At 51.4% G+C, this 17,095-nt stretch overlaps 1 protein-coding gene across 2 annotated transcripts in view; it reads right to left on the bottom strand.

The window, feature by feature from the left end:
- The window catches only part of LIMK2 (LIM domain kinase 2), a 53,380-nt gene that overhangs the window by 22,028 nt on the left and 14,257 nt on the right, over positions 1-17,095 (bottom strand). The window contains exon 2 of one of the 2 annotated variants that reach the window (XM_040251123.1): positions 609-921. The exons of the other annotated variant lie outside the window; for it this stretch is intronic. The gene's annotated coding sequence lies outside the window, so the exon portion shown is untranslated. The remainder of the gene's footprint in view (positions 1-608; positions 922-17,095) is intronic. 2 annotated transcript variants of the gene reach the window in all.

The following is a 17,095-nucleotide window of genomic DNA, read 5'->3' as shown; positions in this document are numbered from 1 at the left end:
GGGGAGGGGCTCCGCGCGGAACGAGGTGTGTGGTTGGAGCAGCTATTAGGAAACAGACCTTGCAGGCAAGGGGTGGAGCCGAGCGGGAGGGAGGCTGCAGGCTGGCGCCGCAGACAATAACCAGGACTGGCTGGGTGTCCATCCCTGAGCCTGGGGAAGGGCAGCGCAGGAGACGGGGTGGGCACAGCTGCCCCAAGTGTCCCCGGCCTTAAGAGCTGCCCAAAGGATGGGAACTCTGCTCGGAGGTGAAGAAAAGCCCAGGAGACCAGCTCCAGGCCAAGCCACACCCCCTAAAGGGGGGGCCCTCGGCAGCAGAGGCCCATCCAGAGACCCAGGGCCTGGGAGCTGCCCTCTGGGCTCTCGGCTCCGGGCTGGCATCTACTCGGTGCTGGCACGAGGATCCCCATTCATTCCTTCCCTCTGCCTGGCCTGGGCACTCCATTTCTGGGCAGAGCTGCACTGCAGATGAGGAAACAAGGCCCAGAGCGTTATGTTGCCTGCCATGTCTCCTGTGACAAGCGCCGTGTGATACTGTCTTTCTCTGACATGGGAGCTATCTCCTCAGTGGAAACAAGGGAAGCGAGGTACAGAGAGATTAGGTCACTTACCCATGGCCAAATAACTAGTCGGCAGCAGGGCTGGTATTTAAATGCAGGCTCATGTGACTCTAGAGCTGGAGGTCTCAGCCGCTGAGCTTCATTCTGCCTCTTCAAAGTAAAACATCTCCCACAAAACCCTTCTGCACACAGGAGGAGCACAGGACTGGAGTCCAGGTCACTTGTGCCCTCTCACTCATTCATTCATTCCCGGAATGCCACCCATCGGCCTCAGCAGGCAGTGGTGCTTCTTCCCCGGTGTCCACGGTAACCAGGCTTCTCACACTGAAAACCAGGGCACGATGGAGGGCAAGGCCCAGGGTGCCTGTGGGGACGATGAGCCAGGTGTCTGGAGAGGGGACTGGCTAAACCAGGGCCCACCATCGAGAGCCCCTCACCCTCTGCCTGAGGAAGATGGGGGCATGTACAGACCCCACTGCTGGACTTGAGGGAGCGACGCCTGCTTTCTCCCACCCAACACACGCTCCTCTCCATGTAAGTCACCCTGTCCCAGCAACAGGAAAGCCTGTGGCGAAGGTGGAGGCTGGGAGCTCGGGGGGCCTCTTCCCATTCCTCTCCTGATGGGGCACGGGGATAAGGACACAAGTGGTAAGACAGGGTGTCTGCACCCTGTTATAAGCTACCGTTTATGGAGCACTTAGGATGTTCCAGGCCCTGCATTATCACTTATCTGTCATACTTAAATGGCCAATACATGGGGTAGATGTTATCACCCCCGTTTAACAGATGATGAAACCAAGGTTCCTAAGCGTTGTGTCACTAGCCTGAAGACAAACAGCTGCTGAGTGAGGGAGCTGGGTTTCAAATTGGGACACTTTTCTATAAAGGGCCAGAGAGCAAACATTTTAAGCTTTGGAGGCCTAAAATGAATACAGATTTTGTCACTGCAGCACAACAGTGGCCTATATATATAAAACAAACGAATAGATGTTGCTATGTTCCCATAATGCTTTACTTATGGATACGGAAGTTTGAATTTTGTGCTGTTTTCACGTGCCACAAAATATTATTCTGCTTTCCTCTGTTTAAGAATGTGAAGGGACTGCCCTGGTGGTCCAGTGGTTAAGAATCTGCTTTCCAATGCCAAGGACATGGGTTTGCTCCCTGGCCAGGGGACTAAGAACCCACATGTCGCAGGGCAACCACAACTAGAGAAAGTCCACATGCTGCAAGAAGACCCAACGCAGTCAAATAAATAAATTTTTTTTTGGAAAAAAAAAGATAAAAATGAAAATCAAAAGGCTGTACAAAAAGAGGCAGTGGGCTAGTCTGCTGGCTTCTGCCCCGCAGGCAGCTCCCTCAACCACACTGTACCTGGCCTCTAATACTGAAGACCACTTCCTGCATTTGTGCAGACGGCAGCCATGCCTGTGTCCTACCACACGGGCCCCACACTCCAGCCCCCGAGGCGGCCGCGGGCAGTGAGCACTGGACCAGCGCGCACCCTGCCCAAGCCCTGCGTAGCGCCTTACACACATGAATGGACTTAAACCACGCCAGCTGACAGTCCTGTGACTCCCCGCTTTTTGCGGTGGAAGGAACCGAGGTACACAGAGTATAGACCCCGTGCCTGAGGTCACCCAGCTGCACGTGTGAGAGGTGCAGCCAGGATTCGAACCTGGGTTGTTGATCCTGGGCTCTACTGTTGCTATGCTGGAGCCTGGCCTGGGACTGCAGCCAGACTGTCTGGGTTTGAATGCGACAAGGCCCTGCACGTAAGCCCTTGGCATGCAGTCTGGAACACATTAAGGGTTGATAAATGTTAGCTGCTAATATCATTAAGACTATTGTTACTACTGCTACAGGCTCGCTCTGTGGCCTTCAGCAAGTTTCTGCCTCTGTCTTGGTCTCGGTGATGTCTGTAAAAAACGGCCAGCTTCCATGTTTTTCAGCCCTATGAAGTTGCAGAGGGCTTCCTGTTTCCCCGGGTCTCAATTTGAGTTTAGACCTCTTGAGCTGTCCCTGGGAGGATCAGGATTCCAGCCTGGGGGCCACACAAGAGCCAGAGAGGAGGGGGGCGCACAGAACGGAGGGGGGACGGCACGCGGGATACCAAAAGGCCCGCCCAGCTGGAGAGCGGGGAGCTCTCTTTCTTCTAGCCAACTACTACTCACCAAAAATCTATTATGTTCCCCTGTAATTCGATCAGGCAAGGAGGGGGCCCCATATTAAGTCTGGAACTAGCAAATTATCTTCTAATTGCACCTTCCGATTTCCATCTGATGAACAGAGTGCGGGTGGCAGAAAATGCGAGCTACAGCGAGACAGGCCAGGGAGCCCGCGAGCATAACTCCTCTTGACATTTCACACAGCTCTGCTATTCCAGCGGCGCGGGCGCAGTGAGTCGGTGTCTAGGAATGCGAGCGAGGCTGCAGGCTCTCTCCATCCCCCTGCTCCCTCACAAAGGACTTGGTGGGTGGGTGGGCGTGTGGGGAACTAATGTGAGGACCTCCCCCAGGAAGAGGTGCAGCCACCTCCCAGGCCCCTCCCAGGTAGAGTCCGCATGACACCCATAAATCCAGACCTCCAGAGAAACCACGAAAGATGGGGGACCACCAGATGTGAGAAGCCGCTGGCCGCTCAGACCCAAGTGTGTGGCTCCTCAGGGCCAACTTCGAAGGGCCGAAACCCCTCAGAACAGGAGGTGAAAGGTCACAGTGGAGGCGGTACTTCCATGCCCTGCCCCTGGATATTGGTTCTGAGTGGGAAGCCACTCTGCTAGGTACCAGAGCGGCTGGCACAAGACACAGATGCTGCCAGAGGCAGTGCCGGGATCCCTGGACTGGCGAGGCGGCAGGGGGACGATGGCAGGAGAGGCAGTAAGCTGCACGTTTCACAAGCTGGAAGCCTGGCAGGGAGCCCAGCCAACCAGCTCCTCGGCATCAGCTGAGGAGCGGGACTTCAAGGTGGCTGGTGAGAGGCTGGAGGGGACAGCCAGCCCTCCAGGCCGGCGGCCCCAAGTAACACTATGAATGAATGAAGCACCCCAGCCTCTTCTCGGAGCAGCTCTGGTCAGACAGCCTGACACCTGAGGAACTCTGTCCCTGTGGGGCCCTCTACTGGCCGGGAGGACTCTGACCAGGGACAGTTACTCAGGGACCTTAGCCGGGGAGCAGCGCCACCCCATCTGCTGGCCGTTCTCCCTGCCTCTGCTCCCCTTCTACTCCAGCTCATTTTCCACACTACAGCAGCAGTGAGCTCTCAGGAAGGAGAGTCCCAGCAATTTTACTGCTAGAAATTTTGCCCAGAAAAATATTCCTACAAATGTGCCGAGACACGTGTTCACAGCATGGTTTAATACTAAAAGATGAGGATCAATCCATGTATCTATCAGCAGGACTGGGCTAAAGCCAATCGCACATCCATGTGACAGAATACTATGCAGCCATTGAAAATAATGAGGGAGACCTTAGGTCCTGAAACAGAAACTGTCCCGGATGAGGCGTCATATGAAAAATCCAGGCATCGCAGAGAATGTGCAGAGTGATCCCATTGTTTCAAAAGTCTGCATACATAATCCTTAACAATCGTGCTGGATTCTACCGCATGGCCAATCGGTTTCTCTCTAGGGTAATGAAACAAGCAGCACAGATGAAACAGCATTCATTTTCTACCTTTTTGATACTGCTTACATTTTTTTCTTACACTTAAGTGCTGCACATACATACATATATATATATATATTTTTTTTTTTGGTCTGCTCCAGGTCTTACTTGCAGCATGAGGGCTCTAGTTCCCTCACTAGGGATCAAACCTGGCCCCCTGCATTGGGAGAGAACAGTCTTAGCCACTGGGCCACCAGGGAAACTCCTAAGTGCTGCTTTTTGGGGCTGTGCTGGGTCCTTGCTGCTGAGCACGGGTTTTCTCTAGTTGTCGCTAGCAGGACCACCCTCTGGTTGTGGTGAGCCACCTTCTCATTGTGGCAGCTTCTCTTGTTGCAGAGCATGGGCTCTAGGGCACATGCACTCAGTAACTGTGGTGCACAGGCTGTTGCCATGTGGCATGTACGATCTTCCCAGACCAGGGATGGAAACGGTGTCCCCTGCATTACAAGGCGAATTCTTAACCACTGGGCCTCCAGGGAAGCTCCTAAGTGCTGGTTTTTAAAATGATAAATGGACAAAAACAAAAAGTCCCACGGTTTAGAGCAAACACCTCACACACTTTTCCTAGCGCTCCTGTCCAAAGCTAAGCCTGCCTGGGTGCCCTGCATGGGGGATCCCCAGGCTGTCTCTGCAGCTCCGCTCCTGGGGTCACGGCTCCGGCCACCTCCACTTCCTGACCCAGCCATGCAGGCTCTCCCTGGTTAGTCCCCAAGCCCTTGTTCCCTTAGCTCCTTCTGCAGCCTCCTCTACCCTCAGCTGGCAGCTGTCTCCTTCCTTTTCCAGGCCCACCTCCCACAAAGCACTCGTATCTTCTCGGGAAGGGGATTCCCTGATGCGTCCTCAAGCACATCACATACAAGAGGGATTCGGAGCCTGTATCTACCTACCTCCAGATCAAATATGTGAGGTCCACACCTGATGTTCACAGATACCTAGTAAATGGTTCAGGAACCCTGTTATGAGCAACTTCTAGACTGGTGATGAAAACTAAGGTTTATAAAGTGTTCTCCATTTACAGAGAGCTTTCAAGCTCATCATCCAGGTCAGTCCCTGCAACAACCTCGAAAGGAGTATGTACAGCACACACAAGGCAAGGGAAACCCAGAGATGTTAGCAACCCCTCCGAGTTACTGTGGGAAGCTCAGGGCTGAGATTAAAAGCCGGGTCTGCCAACCTCCAGTCCTAAGGCCTTTCCTCAACAGGAGCCCAAGTGAAGTATTCAGGAATCCAGCCTCTGCAACAACACAGGGCCCCAAAGTGCTGGGTCCCCTGAACTTCTGCCTCTGATTTCTCCAGATTTCCTGCCCACATTCGCACTGTTAGGATATCACAAAAGATATTATCCAATGCCTTGTAGAATTCAAGAGGACCCAATGAGAACACGACGTCAGGTCTAACGAGTCACGACGGATCCATGGCTGCTGAAGCCCCTGTCCTAAGTGTTCACTGCCCACCTATTCCATCATCTGCAAAATTCCACGGAACCCCACTGGAATTCGTCCACAAAATCCCATCAGGACTCTGAAGGAGTCAAGTCAAAAAGATTATGAGTACTTTTTCCAGGATCTCTATTTTTCTTCCTTTTTGAAAACCAGGCCAGTTAGCCATCTACATTCTTATTCGTGATTAGATCCCCAATGCCTGGAACACAGCAGGTATTAACAATTATACAGTAACAAGCAATTACACCCGGGGGGATTACCCCATTCTGCACAGTTTCTCAAAAGTTACTACCAGCGGTTTCTTTCCTACACCCATAAGGTCCCCCCACCCCGCCTTTCTTTCTTCAGTGTATTGAGGAATAATTTTTCCATCTAAACACATTTCACGTGACTGGGTACCCTTGTATACCTTGGGCTTTCCATTCTCCCTTCTGAGTTTCAAGGGGCTGGACTCTATGTCTAAGGCTCTATTCAGATTTCTGTGCCATCTGATTAAGCTCAGTGCTAAGGACTGTCTTTCGCCCTATGTTTGTTAACACAACACCACGTTGCAGAAGTAGCGGACACTTGACTCCCTTTCTGTAGAACACTGACCAAATTCTATGAGCCCTTTACTGAGGTTGCCTTACTCACATAACATTTTAATTCTCATAACCCTGTGAGGTTGGGGTGTAACAGCTCCATTTTACAGACAAAATACTGAAATTCAAAGAGAACATCATTCAAGGTCACAGGTCTGAGAATAGGGAGAGCTGGGATTTAACCCAAGACTTTGCATTCCAGGAGCAAGAGTATCGTCTCCTTTGTACTTATGAAGAACTGAAGCTCAAAGAGAAGGCCATTCAAGGTCACGGGTTTAGGAATGGGCAGAGCTGGGATTCAACCCAAGACTTTGGATTCCAGGTCCAAGGCACTAAAGTTGCCTCGAATAACTATTTTATACTTGTTCTTTGACTTATAGTAGTATTTCTGAAACCGTGGTTAAACGAACAGCAGCATGAGACGCCCCTGGGCAGCTTGTTAAAAATGAAGCTTCCTGAGGCCACCCCAGGCAGATGTAGTAAGAACTGTTGTGAGCCAGCCCAAGAACTGCATTCTGCGTAAGCCCCAGTGTTTCTGACACAGACTGAAGGCTGAAAGCACAGCTTTCCTCTCTCCTGTGTGCTCTTCCCCTTGATTCCATCCTATCCTCACACAAAACCCGAGAGGCAGGCAGGACAGATCACTAGCATCCCCTGCTACAAAGGAGGAAATGGCTATAGGCAGTCTGTTCATCTTCTTATTCTGGATGAGTAAAGAAAGGTTTGGTGGCTGACATCCTGTGAAGCCTTGGCTCACTGGGGACGGCCCCCTCCTGGCACTGTTTTTACTCATCTGGAACCCACAGTAGCTGCCTCTCTCTTGTCCTCAGTGACACTGCAGTGTTGCTCAAGGTACAGTGGGGAAAGGTGACTCCAGAATAGAGGGTCATCTCATGAAAAGGCCACCTCTGGAACTGAAACAAGTTAACAAAGCAAAGCACAAGGGCTGACAAAAACAAAAACAGGGACTTCCCTGGTGGTCCAGTGGCTAAGACTCCATGCTCCCAATGCAGGGGGCCCGGGTTTGATCCCTGGTCAGAGAACTAGATCCCACATGCTGCAATTAAAGAGCCCACATGCCCCAACTAAGACCTGGCTCAGTCAAATAAATAAATATTTAAAAAACCAAAAACAGCCAGTGCTGCTGCAAGAGTCAGTGCTACTGATGGGAGCAGAGTTGGGGGGCCCCCGATCTAACCAGGATCACTACTGGGTAAGGCAGGACCAGAAGGTGACTGACGCGTAGGAAACCACTCGGATAATCCGGCCTGCGGTACTGGGAGGTTTTTCCTGGTCACGGGGAGGAGGGTGGAGAAAGAGAGCCTGTTAGCACTCTTCCAGCACTGCCCAAGGGAGGAGAGGTTCTAGCACCATGGGCTGCGCTGTGCAGAAGGCATGCCATCCCTCAAGGCTGCAGCACTGTTGGCTTCAGACTCTAGAATGGCATTTACAGACGGAGGTCTTATTCCATGCCCCCATGTCAGAAGAAGCACTCTCGCCTGGGAGAACACTGCAGAGCGAAGAGATGGTGATGACATGTACTGGGCGGGCTTTATCCAGAGTCGAAAGAGAAAGGTGGTCATTGGACAAAAACATGGTTCACCAGACAAACCCCAAGTGCCCGCTGTGTTCTTGGCACTCTGCCGAGCTCTGGGATACGAAGATGAACTGCATGCAGCTTCAGACTGAGAGAATTTCATACTCGGGAAGTGAGAATAGACATGTAAACAAATACTGATGGAGCCACGCCTGAGGTTATACACGGAAAATAACAGAAGGAGAAAGAGTCTCCTCTGCTTGGTGGGGAGGAGAGCGGGTGCATTTGGGGAGGCCCCTCCACAAGGGATTGGCCGCGTCTAACAGGCTGATCGCCAGGCAGACAAGAGGCATTGCAGCTGAAGGAACAACATGTGCAAAAGCACTGAGGCGGAACAGAGGAAGGCCCATCCGCCGCAGCACTGGGCACATGTGAGCGAGCGAGCAGCGGGAGGCTGGGATGGTGAGGGAGGGCAGGGCAGACCACCATGAGCCAGGTCGCCCACAGGCAAGAGGAGTCATCAGAGGCAGTAAGCAAGCAGAGGCTCTCAACCAAGAGAACAGGAAGACTGAAGTACAAAGGGAGTGCCGGTCTTGAGCGGCCAGTTCCTCTCCCATTACTGGCACTTGTCTCAAGTCCATGGCTGGCTTGCGTGTACATCCACTGAAGCCTGCTGGCCAGCCAGTGTTCACTAACAGCAGAGCACAGCTTCATCCTCAGGCCAGGTCCCCATTGAGGTGGTCCTTTTATTTATTTTTTTAAAAGTCAGTTTAGGGACTCCCCTCATGGTCCCATGGTAAGATACAGCACTTTCACTGCAAGGGTGAGGGTTCGATTCTTGGTCAGGGAACTAGTATTCCACATGCCATGTGGCCAAAGAAAAAAAAAAAAAGAAGAAGAACCCAGGAAGCTGAATTAGGCATCAGAAAGCTGCAATGTGAGCATGACCCTAAGATAAAGGGAAATGAAGAGTCATGGAGAGAAATGTCATTCTGGGAGTTGTGAGCTAACCAAACCAGCCCTGCCTGCAGCAAAGAAGGCCCTGCTGGTGACTAAACCCAGGTTCGGTATCTCTGTGTGGACATACGTCTAGTTTTGCCTGACTTTTCACTTTCTGTGTCACCGCTGGACATTGTTCTGTGGACTCTTCTTCTCTTTAAACATCACTTATTCTGGTTGTGCTAGGGCTTTGCTGCTGTGCAAGGCTGTCCTCTCGTTAGAGTCGAGGCTGCTCTCTAGGGGTGGTGCAAGGCTTCCCATCACGGTGACCTCCCTCGTGGGGCAGCGGCACTGGGGAGTGCAGGCTCCAGCGGTTGCAGCTCACGGGGCTCTCAAGCACAGCATCAACAGCTGCGGTGCACGGGCTGAGCTGTTCCATGCCATGTGGGATCTTCCTGGACCAGGGATCGAACTCACGTCTTCTGCATTGGCAGGTGGATTATTTACCACTGAGCCACCACGGAAGACTTACTACTAGTTTTTAAACTAATTTTGATTGAAAAAAAAATCATTACTTCTTTAGGTCTGTTCAGTTCTGTCAGTCACTCAGTTGTGCCCGACATTTGCGACCCCATGGACTGCAGCACGCCAGGCCTCCTTGTCCATCACCAACTCCTGGAGCCTAGTCAAACTCATGTCCATTGAGTTGGTGATGCCATCCAACCATCTCATCCTCTGTCGTCCCCTTCTCCTCCTGCCTTCAATCTTTCCCAGCATCAGGGTCTTTTCAAATGAGTCAGCTCTTTGCATCAGGTGACCAGAGTATTGGAGTTTCAGCTTTAGCATCAGTCCTTCCAATGAACACCCAGGACTGATTTCCTTTAGGATGGACTGGTTGGATCTCCTTGCAATCCAAGGGATTCTCAAGAGTCTTCTCCAACAACACAGTTCAAAAGCATCAATTCTTCGGCACTCAGCTTTCTTTATAGTCCAACTCTCACATCCATACATGACTACTGGAAAAACCATAGCCTTGACCAGACGGACCTTTGTTGGCAAAGTCATCTCTCTGCTTTTTAATATGCTGTCTAGGTTGGTCACAGCTTTTCTTCCAAGGAGCAAGAATCACCAATTTACATACTGATTCCAGCCCTGGAAGACATCTGGCTCCCTGGCAGCTACCAACAAGCAGATAACAGTGACAAGTGCTTGCTCTGCCAGCCCTGGTCCCACCAGGGCCACACACAGCTTCACTCACTCACCCCCACAGCCATATCAGGAGGCAGGCGGTAGGCAACTTGCTCCATTTCACAGATGAAGAAACAAAGCACAGAGAGGGTGAGTAACCTGCTCAGGGTGCCCAGCTAGTAGATGGCAGGACCAGGATTTGCCTCCACGCAATGTGGTTCTAGAGTCTTTCTTAACTACCACACAAGACTGCTCCCTTTTCACATGGACCCAACCAGTCTAACCCCCAGAGGACAAACTTCATCTCCAAGTTCTTGGGGAAGTGCCCAAATCCACACTCTCCCCACCAGAAATCACCCAAAAGTAAAATATATTTTTTTCTCCCCTACTTTATACTCAATGATCATCTTTAGCTAATGCCATCTTTCAAAGATTTCTAAAAGTTTAAAAAACAAATAAAATTTAAAACTTACAATTAGAATTGGGATTTGGCAGATTTCAGGGCAGTTCATAACCAGTTTGGGCCACAGTAACTGAGCTCTTTCTCTCTCCAGGGTTTGCTCCTGTCTGGACTGTACCTACACCGAAGGACAGGTCAGGACCTGCCGCTGGACAGGAGGACTCCTGGGCCAGCCTCTCTGGCTCTTTTGGGAGCAGAAGACAAGCCTTTAACTTCTCACCTCAACAGGTGCAGGCAGCTGTCCCATGTAACCCAAGATTCAGAACCAATCACTCACTACCGTTTATAGTAACTGCAGCCACAGAGGCTGCTGGGGGAAGGATGTGGGGAAGGAAGGGCAAGGAAAGGCCACACTTACATTACATCTCTTGGCCGCCCCCTGGCAATTCATTCAACAACTATCCCTCCCATGCCAACATGAGCTCAGTGGTGACACATGACAGGTAAAAAGCCCTGTGGTCCCCAAGCAAGTTATGCTAGCAGAGTATAGATCTGAGTATGTCATTAAGGAGATGATTGAGTGAATAAATGCGAGCTTAAACCCACAAAAAAGGCTTCAAAGGGGAAGGTCTGTGAAACAGGGGCCATGACCTATTCTGCAGCAACTTCCCTGAGACATCCGTTCTTCATCCAGGTAGAGATCTGAAGGATGAGCATGTGTTAATTAGACCAAAAGAGGGTGAGGAGGCATTCCAGACAGAGCGAACAGGAGGAACAAAGTCCCTTCAGTAGAAAGAAGAGCAAGTTTTGGACCTGTGAGGAGCAGCAAGGCTGAAGCAGAGAGAACAGAGGCTGTGGGGTGAGGCCAGGTCACAGGGGGCTCTACAAGCACCTGAAAGGACTGTGGCCTTGATCTAAGAATGCTAGAAAGTTGCTGAAGCGTAGAATGCAGAGAGATGACAGAATGTGATGTGGTCACACTGGTTTGTTGTTTTTTTTTTCCCCCACAGATCACCCACTCTGGCTTCTCTGTGGAGAATGGACTAGGGGTGCAGAATGACTATGGAAAATTAGATGTCTACGGCGGTCATCAGGTGAGGGATGGTGGTAGCCCAGAACAGTGGTGACAGGAGCAATGGAAAGAAGTGGAGGCATTCAAAGCTATTATATTACTATTCAAAAAGAGTAATAAAACTGGCAGGCTTGGATATGCGGATGACAAGAGGTGAAGGACACCTGGGCTGTCGCTTGGGCAGTGGGCGGATGGTGGCACCATTCAATGGGACAGGTAACAGTGGAAAAGAAGTCAGTTTGCGGGGGGAAGACTGAAGGTCCAGCGGGGTCTGAGATGTCCACGAGACGTCCAAAGGGACATGTGAGGTCGAGAGAAGGACAGCTAGTCTAGAACTCGGTGGAAAGGTCTGGACTGGTACTAGCTTCATCCGTGTGTGGAGTATACGGTCACTAGTGAGTGCAGGACAACAGGAGCCGCGGGGGTGGGTGAGGCTGCCCAGAGAGGAAACAGAGTACCCGGAGGGGCGGCAGCGTTTCAGAGCTGGGTAGAGAGGGGTGAACAAGCCAGAACGACCAGAGAGATCGGGGGAACTCGGGGAAGCCAAGGGGAGGGGCCGCTTCCAGAGTGACCAAGACACCAACAGCCAGCGCTAACACCTGTTGAGTCCTGATGACGGCCAGGCAGTGCTGAGTGCTCTGAGCGCAAGGTCAGATTCAGTCTGCACAACGAATGACCTTCTGAGATGGAACCAAGTCACTCCTTTAAGGAGGAGGAAATGTAGCAAAGAAAGATGAAGGCAGAGACTCAAGAGGTGCTGGGATGGAAACTCAAGCAGCCTGAATGCAAACTCTGGTTCACGTTACAACCTCCAGCGCAGCTCAGGAGGCCAGACAAGATGGACCGAAGACTGGCTGGCAGACAGACTGGTGGGGCTGTCCTCTGCACCAACAAGGGAATGTTCCAGGGGAGAGACACAGTGGAGGCCAGACTAGAGCGCACTGTTAAGAATGCTCCAAGCTAGGAGACCAGGCCAAGAAGTCAAGTCTGTGTCCCCAGCAGCAGCCAACTGCGCGCTTTAATACAGTAGGTGATGCTCCAAGTGAAGTCAGAATGGCTAACTAAGGACCAGAGTTGCCCCTGCAGTCGCTGACCCTGCGTTGCCCCATCCTAACGCTCTCAGGGCTCTCTGATCCCCTATGTCTGTGATGCTCACAGTGACTTCATGAGGTGGTTAACTTTCACCACGTCTTAGAGATAAGAAAATGATGCTCATCGCAGCTAAGGAACTGGGCCACAGTTACACAGCTGTCCTGGCTCAGTTAAAGCTCAAATCCAGGTCTACTGTTCCTTTGTGGAAGTCACAATGGAAACAAGACCCCCCCCACCCCCACCCCAAGCCAAAGAGACCTGAATTCAAATGTCAGCTCTGTGTGACCCTGAGCAAGTTACCTATCCTTTCTGGGCCTTTCTGTTTTAGGACAAAATGGGGTTGCAGGATTACTGTAAGACAATCTAAGTGAAACTGATTCCATCAGACAATCTAAGTAAAACTCCCAATACAATGCTCAGTAAATATCAGTTGTCCATCCCTGGCTCCCCATAACCCCTCTCCATCTCTGCCCCAATAGCTGCTGCGGGGCTTCTATGGGGTCTTAGTTTTCTCTTTCCAGAGAACAGAGCAGGATTAAGGCACAGAGCTCTGCTGCATACAGTCCCACCTTGTCCACAATGGAGTCCCCTGTGGGGGCAGAACGTGGCCCAGGTGTTTGCCCTTTCCCTTCCTGGCGCGGCAGGCCGCAGGCCCCTGACCACCCACCTTAATGCCCTGCTGCTGACGGTTTCCTTAGAGATAAACTGGACAAATGGGTCAACGGGCATCAAGGGCTTGAGTGGCAGCAGCACCAACAGCAGGGGGCAGGGTTGCTCCACTGACTCCCACACCCGGAGCTCTTTAACAGCACTTTATGTTGACATTAGAGCTCTCGAAGCCTTTGAACAGAGGTCCTTCAATGTTAGCTGATACCACCAGTGGTCTCTTTTCACCTTGACTTTACAGAAGAGGAAATCTAGCCTCAGGGAGGTTAAATGACCGCCCCAGTCAGGAAGGCAAAGACTCTGGTAAGCGAGGAGGCAGGACACCTCGGTTCAGATCCCAGCTATGCCAGCTACTAGCTCTGTGACTGTGGGCAAGTAAGCTCCACTTCCCTATATTTGTAAAATAGGTAAGACCAGCGCCATCATTATTAGGGTGCTGTGGAAATTAAATGAGATAATGTACGTGAAGTGCTTAGGACAGTGTCTGGTGCAGAGTGAGCACTCGATAAATGGTACCTGTTGCTCTAATTATCAAGCTACTGTGCTTGTGTGGATGGGGGCGTGGGTGCTCTCAGCACCGCAGAAAACTCTCTGTCGTCAGCCAGCCCATTACACCACAGTCGGTGGCTTCGTCTGTGATTTCTTCACCAGCCTTTCCTGGAGTCACAAATTTAGAGGAAATGGTCTGCAGCTTGACGAAGTGACGACAGCTTTCTATCTGCGGCATCCCTTTTCCAGAGCTCTGCCTTTAGCAAACACTTCTCGAAAGGGAAAGCTCTTCATAGCCCTGAGGAAGAAGGCCCTGAGAGTGAGCAGGAGCCGTATGGGGGGAGGCGGCATGGTGTTTCCCTCTGAAGATGATGTCAGAGTAGGTCAGACAGAAGAGTTCTAGGTCGGGGCCATGAACAACAGCAGAGGCAGCTTTTCCCTCCTCCTTGGCCAAACGTCTCTGACGAGGGTGAAAAGGGCAACCTTCAGAAAACCTGTCACCTGCTTTGCAAACATGCCAAGAGGCCAGGTCACCACCCACAGCTTCTTGTTTTAACCTCAGCTACAATGAGTGACAAAAAACGGACGCTTTTGAATTGTGGTGCTGCAGAAGACTCTTGAGAGTCCCTTGGACAGCAAGGACATCAAACCAGTCAATCCTAAAGGAAATCAACCCTGAACATTCATTGGAAGGACTAATGCTGAAGCTGAAGCTCCAATACACTAGCTACCTGATGGGAAGAGCTGACTCATTGGAAAAGACCCTGATGCTGGGAAAGACTGAGGGCAGGGGGAGAAGGGGGCGACAGAGGGTGAGATGGTTGGATGGCATGACCGACTCAATGGACATGAGTTTGAACAATCTCTGGGGGACAGTGGACAGGGAAACTCGGCTTGCTGTAGTCCACGGGGTCACAAAGTCAGACACAGCATATTGACTAAACAACAACAAACGGTGTGTGGCCCAGCTGCTTTCCTCCCCAGCAAGAGGGGGCCAGTTTTCCAGAGAGCTTCAGAGAGCAGGGCCCAGCTCTAGAACCAACAGCACTGCTCAGGGAGAAGGAAGGTCGGAGGAACTTAAGAGTCCACATGGGCCCACTGCAAAGGCTGAGGAGAGGAAGCGGGAGGGGCGGTCACCAAGCGTCCAGAGACCAGGGGGATCCTGGCCAGGTGCCCGCCGGCACCAACACAATTCCGGACTTCCAGGAGGTTTGTCACCTGGCCTCCACTGTACAGCCGCGGTTCCCAGCCTTAAGTGATTTCCTGTTGTCCGGGGAACCTGAGAATCTGGCGGAAGGCCCTATTAGAGGCAAGATTACGGATGTGGCTGCAGACAGGGGATGGGCTGGTGTAAGAAGGCGAGGGGAGGAGTTTGGGCCAAACTCCAGCAATTTCTCCATTCAATATCCAGCCCCACCCTGTGACTAGGAAAACAAAGGTGTGGGGGAAGGGGAGAAGAAAAGTCATTTCCTTTATTGTAACTGGAGCCCAGCTGGGTAAAAGCGGGGCTGGGAGTCACAAAGAATGGATTTTCTTTGGGTAGCTGGAAGGGAGGGTCCTGCTTCTGGAAGACTTGAAGCCAGACACTCTGAACCCACACTCTGAAATCAGATGAGCTGGGGGTGGAAGAGACCTTTTAAGACCGTTCAGGCTGAGGCCTTGTGCTCCTCGTAACCAAGGTCACTTCTAGAGTCAGAGAGAAAATGCAGTCCTTCTAAGCCCTGAAAATATTCCTCCAATTTGGGGCAAGGTCATATTAGCAAGATCGAAGCAATCAATCCTAAAGGAAATCAACCCTGAATATTCACTGGAAGGACTGATGCTGAAGCTCCAATACTTTGGCCACCTGATGCAAAGGGCCGACTCATTGGAAAAGACCCTGATGCAGGGAAAGATTGGAGGCGGGAGGAGAAGGAGGCGACAGAGGATGAGATGGTTGGATGGCATCACCGACTCAACAGACATGAGTTTGCGCCTACTCCGGAAGCTAGTGGAGGACAGGGAAGGCTGGCATGCTGCAGTCCGTGGGGTCACAAACAGTCGGACAGGACTGAGTGACTGAACAACTACAACAAATCGGCTCCAGAGCAGCCAGTCTCCCCAGGGCAAACCACCAGGCTCTGTCCGAGGGTTCCACGCCATCCACTTCATGGGAAAGCTCAGGAGTCAGGAGACGTGCCCCGTCAGTAGAGCAAGATCAGAAGGATTCTGTCCTTGAGGCAAAGCTGCAAATAGGAGACTGAACTGAAATACTCTGCTTCCCCCACAGGCATGACGCTGGTTTAGCTGTGCCAGGGTGGTTCAAAGTTAAAATACACATGTGCATGTAGGGGAGCATAGACACAGTCCACATAACACTTAATGACAACTACTGATTATTAATGGTTTTCTATGTGTCAGGAGCTATGCCAGGGGCTTCTTACAAGTCACTACATCTAATCCTCTTGAACAACCTTGTGAGACGAGAACTATTCTTTTCCCCATTTTACAGACGAGGTACCTGAAGCTCAGGGAAGTCACTGACAGCCAGTTAATAAACTGCAAAGCCAGGGGTTGAAAACAGTTCTCTTTCATAGCCTGCACTCTTTGCCACCAGGATAACGTGCCTCACTTGTTTGTGAGCGTGTACTTGTGTCTGTCTCATACACACACACACAGTGCACTCTAACAAGCTAGCATCTCACCAGACCTACTAGCGACCCAAGACTTCAGTTCTAGAGCCAGCTCATTTCATGTAATTTTTGACTTTCTCGTTTCAGGCCTCAAGTCTGTGATATGAAGGGGCTGTATCATGCAGAAAGTGGTGCTTCTAGTTATAGGAGAATCCAGCAATTCTCCTATAGCTTGTTCTACCCATTCTTGCTTATTTTGGATAGAACATATCCATACAAGTAGGAAAATGGCAGGAACAAATGTGACCATGTCGGCTCAAGGCCGAGGAGAGTTCCAGCCTGGGAACTCACAGGGCTCTGATGCTGGTTTGGCTGAGCTGTAAAATGGAAGGGCAGCCAGAGGCCCCTGCAGCTCTGACACTCTGCTCCTATCTTGCCAAAGAAGCAAAATGGAAGTAGAATCAACTTCCCTGGGGATAAGAGAAGTAACCAAGGCAGTCAGATGCACAGCCAAAACTGGCGAGCTCTGAGTTAGAGCTGAAAGGGCAGGAAAGTGCTCCAACTCCTCCAGAGGCCAGAACCCTCCAGGCCAAGCTCCCACATAGTTCCCTGGGCGGAGGCAAGTGCTCAAAGGTCAATTCAGGAACTTGCTATTAGCCCAGGGGATGCTTTGCTGTGTGTGGGAGCTGGAATTTACAGCACGTGGTGCCTGTCTGCATTCTATCATTCTCCGTCGTGAGCACTACATTCTGTCTCATTCTCCGTCGTGAGCACAGCCCTGCCGCTTCAGACCACAAATGCCCACCCAGCCTCCCGGTGAAGAATGACTGCAGGCCAGGCGCTGGGTTACACTCT

The sequence above is a fragment of the Oryx dammah genome, unplaced genomic scaffold, assembly GCF_014754425.2.
Source record: "Oryx dammah isolate SB20612 unplaced genomic scaffold, SCBI_Odam_1.1 HiC_scaffold_12, whole genome shotgun sequence".
Taxonomy (NCBI): domain Eukaryota; kingdom Metazoa; phylum Chordata; class Mammalia; order Artiodactyla; family Bovidae; genus Oryx; species Oryx dammah.
This window is presented reverse-complemented; position numbering and strand designations above follow the sequence as displayed.